Here is a 6000-nt window from a genome sequence, read left to right on the forward strand (position 1 = left end):
GGCGCGGGGCGGCGAGCTCTGGGACGAGCCCAACTTGGAAAGCGTCTAGCCCGCCCCAGCGCGCTACTTCTCCGGCGGGCGCCGGGCGCACGGGCACGTGCTGCCCCCACGCCTGTGCGCCTGCGGCTGCCGGCTCGCCCTCGCCTGCGCTGAGCTGTCGCCGGGCTTTCCGCGGGAGCCTTCCAGCGGGTCTCCGGCTGTAAAGGACAGGGAGCGGTGGGGAGGGAAGTTAGGGCTGCCGCTTTCCCTCCCCACTCCAGCGGCGGCGTTCAGCCTTCTGGGTGGGATGTGCTCGCAGAAGCAGTGGCGGTGACAGCAGCGGAGGCGCGGGAGCCATGCACCCCTCAGCCGGGGACGAGAGGATGGCCAGGGAGGAAGAGACCGGGTGCACCAGCCGGGTGAAGCCCCAGGGCCGCAGAGCTGCGCTGGGAATCTGTCCTGGAGAAGCCTTCTCCTCCACCCTGGACACTTTAAGCAGCGGTGGCGGTAAACGGCGTGAGGTTGCAGATCTGACAGCGAGCCTCCCTTGTTCCGACGTTGCTCTGACCTCCGGAGATGACAAGTGAGCAAGAAGAGTCCGGCCCGGCCATCCCCTTCAGGTAGCTGAAGCTCCGGGTTTGCTCTGTACCCCCGTGGGGAGAGCCGAAGTGCGTGTGTGCGAGTGCGTGTGCATGTGTGTGTGCGCGCGCGCGCGTGTGTGTATACACAGGCTCCGGGTCTAGATTGCCAAGGCTACTGTGGCTGCATTCAGGGACTGAAACTCCCCGGGAAAGGCAAAGGAGAGAGGAGAGAGGCGAGGCGGCAGCGCTGGCGGGAGGGCGGGGAGCGGCTGGGTGGCAGAGGCAGGCAAAGGAGGTTAGAGAGCTTTTCTCCGCTCTGTCACAGCAGACACCCACACCACAGAGGCGGTTGCTGAGCCGCCTGCGAGAAGTACATCGTAAATCGTCAGCGCCACGAGCCCGCAGTCACCCCTCTTCCCCACTCCGTAGCCCCACCGCGCCAACCCGGAGGGATCCTTGGAGCCTTTGGCCATTAACACCCAGAACAGAGGAGGATCCTGCTGGGGAGACGCGGCTGTGTCAGATTTCACATCAAGCTCGCCAGAGGATTTGGAGGATTGCATGTATATGGAAATAGATTCTCCAGAGCCTGACTACATCATTATACTGTGCAATGTGTCCAGGTGTGCCGCTCTAAAAGAAGGGTTAGCAAGGAAGCCTTAGAATCCTCCGGAAGTAAAGGCTAACGAAAAGACATATTTTCCCCATGGAATAATTTCCATTTTTAGATTGGGGAAATGATTAAAATATAATGCCTACAGTGTAACATGCAGAATCAGAAACTTGAGACTGAGAAAGGCTGGGGCTATAAGCCCTGTTACTTTAGACCTACTAGACCAGCGGACAAATATAATCCACATTGGTCAGTTTTCAATTCACCTAGCCACAATCACTGTTTGTGCAGTCTCCAGTGTTAGCATGAAAATTGTGTAAACTTCTTTAGAACAGTTACCAGTAGGAAGTGTTTGCTGACAGCAGGAGGACCAAAACAGTTCACAGACCGTGGGCTGTCTATGGACTCTTGTCCAAGTTAACGGAAGTAGTAAATTATAGTGCAAAGTGTGTATGAGTGTATGGGATATCCAACCCATATAGAATTTGTGTGAATAACTCTAATTGGAACAATATTCAGAAAACAGCCACCCCAAAGGGCGCAGCTAAGAGGCCGGAGTCTCTGGCTTTTAATAAAACAAAGTGTGATGGGCTTCAGAGTCAATAAAAGAATAAAGTGCAGAATAAAAAGAGAAGGAAGTCATTTCTTTTTACGTTTCTTTCACATCTTCAAATCTTGAAGGCATTTGAAAAATCGCGAACGTAAGTATTTTTTTTAAGAAAAGGAATGTTTAATGCTACTGGCTTTGGAGTCCTGAAAATATACAATTAAAATATTGAGTTTGGCTTTAAAAGCATGACCAGAGAAAAAAGACCAGATACACATCAACTTTAGTCTGACAGCCTCTGAAAATACAGCCCTGCTGGTGAAGCTCTTTAACGTTTACTCCGAGATGGGATGCATTCCCAATGCCATACATTCTAAATGTCCGTTTGAATCACTTTTAAACGATGATGAAAAGAACTGCCAGGGTGGGATTTTTTTAAGCATGTTGTATGTGGGCCGTTAGCAACAGACCAAGGGAAATGCCACATTCTGTTCAAGTTACATTTTTCTGCGCCGTTTTTAAATCTCTGTGCTCTCGCTGTCCATATGTGTCTGACTGTATGAATGTTAAGAATTGAGAAGTCGGGGTTCCTTAGTGTGTTTTCACAGAATCAGGAGATAAAGCACAGGCAGGCAAAAAGAGCTGTGTGACTCCTGGCAGGTCACCAGACTTCTCCGACCTCAGGGTACTAATCTGGCAATTCAGGATTATTGATCTAAAATTCATGGATTTAACTCATTAGGATTATCAGAAGGATCTGGACTCATCCCCCAGAAGTCTGAGGACCACTACCTAAATGAAGAGGTTACCTACTAAGGGATCTTTAAGACCTCTCTCTAAAATGATATTAGTCAAGAAAAGATTCAAATAAGGTTATTTCTGTTCTTTGTATTTTATCAATGTGTTTATGTACTTCTGAAAATTACTACAAGGCAACTCTCAAATATTTTGAAATTAAAGAATGTATTTACCTACTAGTAAAGTCTGTACTGACTGTGGTTAAATTAGTGGAGGGATTGTCTTTGAGACCCAAGTGAAGTGGACATAAGCTTATTAAAATGTTGATTCTCCTGTATTGTAACTTTACCCAGTAAACTCAATACCAAGGTCCAGTGGGTAAATACTTCTTCCTTGCATGTCGATGTTACAAAAGGGTCCCAGTGAGTTTTTGTTTTTTTTTTTTTAATTTCTGAGAGTATATGGTACCCTTCCCCTGAGAAGGAAGCACTTTGGTAAAATAATTTTTTAATATTATTTTTCTAGAGAATGTCCATTCTGCTCTCAAACAAAAAAAAGGCAAAATTTCAGGTTGTGTACCTAGCAAAAATACGAAAGGCCTGACTCACTAATGTTCCTCTGCAGAAGCGGTCTTTGGTGAGCAGATCACGACACAGAGTCTTGGCTTGGCCGTCGGCAGACCCGTGCAGTGGGAGCACCGTGCCTGAGGCTTCTCTCAGAACACGGTTACCATGGGGAGAATTTCATGATTAGTTTCTTTAGCTAATACGTGTCTTTAAAGCCATTTTGTGGCCATATTTGATTTAGGAGCTAGTAAAAGTGAAAACAGTCTGAATGTTTAATATACAGGAGCCCAAATAGAAGTTATTTTTAATTAAATCTGCACTTTGGTCCTGTAAATAGTCAAAACGAGCTATCATCAGTGACTGCGCTGGCTGCAGAGTCTTCCCTCTTTGATTGTTTACACTTGAACTGCTTTCTTTCTTTTCACACTGGTTTGTAGGTAGAGGCACAACTTAGGTGTCCTTATATACTCAGCCCTTCAAGTCTGATCAGCACTTCACATCCAGAAGCAGCTTGTCAGGAGAAGGAACCAGATCCCAACTTGCTGTCACCTCCCTATGTTATCCTAATCTAGGTACTTAACGAGCTCAATGTCTTGATGTGTTAATGTACAGGACTTACACTAGGTAACCTCAGAGGTCTCTTCCAGTTCTCAAAGTCTATGAAAGAAGTTCCAAAGCTAATACACCGGTCTCTTTACGCTCTCAAGGGATTTTAATTAATCTTCTCCAATGAGAAGCAAAAAATTCCATTAACAACTAAAAGTTTAACGTGTAAAGAGACTTCATGAAAATGCACTGCACCAGCAAAAGCGTAGGGGAAACACGCCCGCTACTCTGGCAGCGACGACAAGACCGATGCGCCTTATGAGAGGGATGTGTTCCTGAAGACCTCACAAGACTAGAGACCAGCGCTGACAACAGAGGGTGGGCGTCCTGTTTACCTGCTGAAGTGGTGCCGCCATGTGGCCATCGTAAAAAAGCAGTTTGAAATTGGAGATTGTGATAATTTGATGACATTTTTAATTTGGGGAAACTCACATTATTGTAAACTGTATTCATATTTTTACATTACATAATTTCAAACTTGCATACTATTTGACCACTGCATCTGTCGACATTGCTGATGAGTTACATATAAGAAATACCCTTCTAGATAGAACATTCCTCAAGATCTTAAAGATGGAAAGAGGAGAATTGTTTAAAATTAGCCGTAATTGAGACAGTGCAATTTCATAATGTCTTTGGTTTGTCAACTACAATTAACACCCTGATTTAACTGTTAGTTGTCTGAATTCTGTTTATTTAAAAAGATTAATCTGAATGGAAATTATATCTAAATTTGATTATGACTTTTTTCTCACATAAAAATCTATGAAATTATAAAGTAGTTTTAAACATTCCCTAACCTATTAATATATTAGTACATGTTATTAGTCCTAGGAAAGTCTTACAATTACACTTAACACCAAAACAGAACACGTCTGCATAAGAAGGGCCTCTCTAGATGGCAAAGATAAGGAGAAGCATAACCAGATGTCCTTAATGTCATTCCAGTTCCAGCAGGAAGTGTTCTACCCAGAGGAGAGCATGAGGGTCTCAAGAAAGTCGTCTGGCTCTTTGGGGGTTCCGACGCTGGGGTAAAACTCTTCAGTGTTCACTGTGGGCACTCTTCTTTATGATCGCAGTATGAAAGCCTCATAAAAAGGCAAAGAATATATCATGAAGTGTTTACAGTTTATTCCTGAAACCTGCAAACATAGTATACACCAAATTCTCCAAGCAGAAGGAAGTTGGCTAAATTTCCAGAGACGTTTCTGTTGAATTTGTGAATTTGTCTAGTAGCCCAAGAAATGGAAATAGTAAATATACCGACATAGTTTTTACCGTGAATTTAAGTTGTTCAAATCCATGTTTCTAGGTAGATATGGCAGGAAGAATTACTACTACTAATAATAATAATAGCTAAGATTTTTTAAGGGCTTACCTTGCACCACGTATTTGTCTAAGCACTTTGTATTATTTAATCATGAAAATAACCCCATGAGGTCAATAATGTTAATTACCCCATTTGACAAATGAGAAAACTGAGGCTTAGAGAGGTGAAATTTTACCTTGCCCAAAGTCCTTTAATTAGTGGTGGCAGAGCTGGAACTCCAAATGAGGCGATGTTACTCCATCACCTGTGCACTTACCATTATGCCATCCCAGCCCTGAAAGGGGAGCCAGGGGTGAGCCATCCAGCTGCACAGTCGATATGCGCTGCACAAATCGTGAGGTCAGTGCTGGCAGAGTACTGGAGGTATGGCACTGAACCAAACAGCCGTGGCCTCCACTCTCTTGGAGGGTCCAGGGCTCCGCTCGATAAGTCCTGTGTGACAGTGTTAACTGAAATGAATAGAGAAAGTGTAGTATGACCCTGAGCAGAATGATAATTATAATTTTATAACATAATGACAGAAAGAAAAAAGGAGAGCACTATTCATCCTGGACTGAGAACTAGGTAGTTGAAAGACTTGACCATAGCTTATTTTCATACTGCAGACCAAGCAGTTGATATGCCTTAGAAATCTTGCCTTTTGAATGCATTAAAAAAATGTGTCTTTGTCTTTGGCTTATTTGACAACTCAAATTTACATGATTTGAATGGTGTCTCACCTCTTTCAAACCATGAAAAGTATCTGCTTCAAAGTCACACTTATATAGATATTGAGGTAAAGTCACATAAAGACATAAAATATCCAGCTTTATTTCTTCCGTATGTATTTCTAATCCATATGTTTTTTTCTTTTTTCCAGTCATTTATTCCTATTTCTTCCATTTAATAATAAAATATATTGTTTATCTCTTAAAACCTGCACCTACTGCAAATAGACATTTGTTTGATATATAAATGTTCATCACTATAGCTCTTTAAATGAGGTAATCACAATATTTTCTTAAATTTGAGTAGCAAATGATCATTATAAATGGGTTGGT

This window comes from Ceratotherium simum, chromosome 25 (assembly GCF_057802395.1).
Source record: "Ceratotherium simum simum isolate JZ-2026a chromosome 25, ASM5780239v1, whole genome shotgun sequence".
NCBI classification, from domain to species: Eukaryota; Metazoa; Chordata; class Mammalia; order Perissodactyla; family Rhinocerotidae; genus Ceratotherium; species Ceratotherium simum.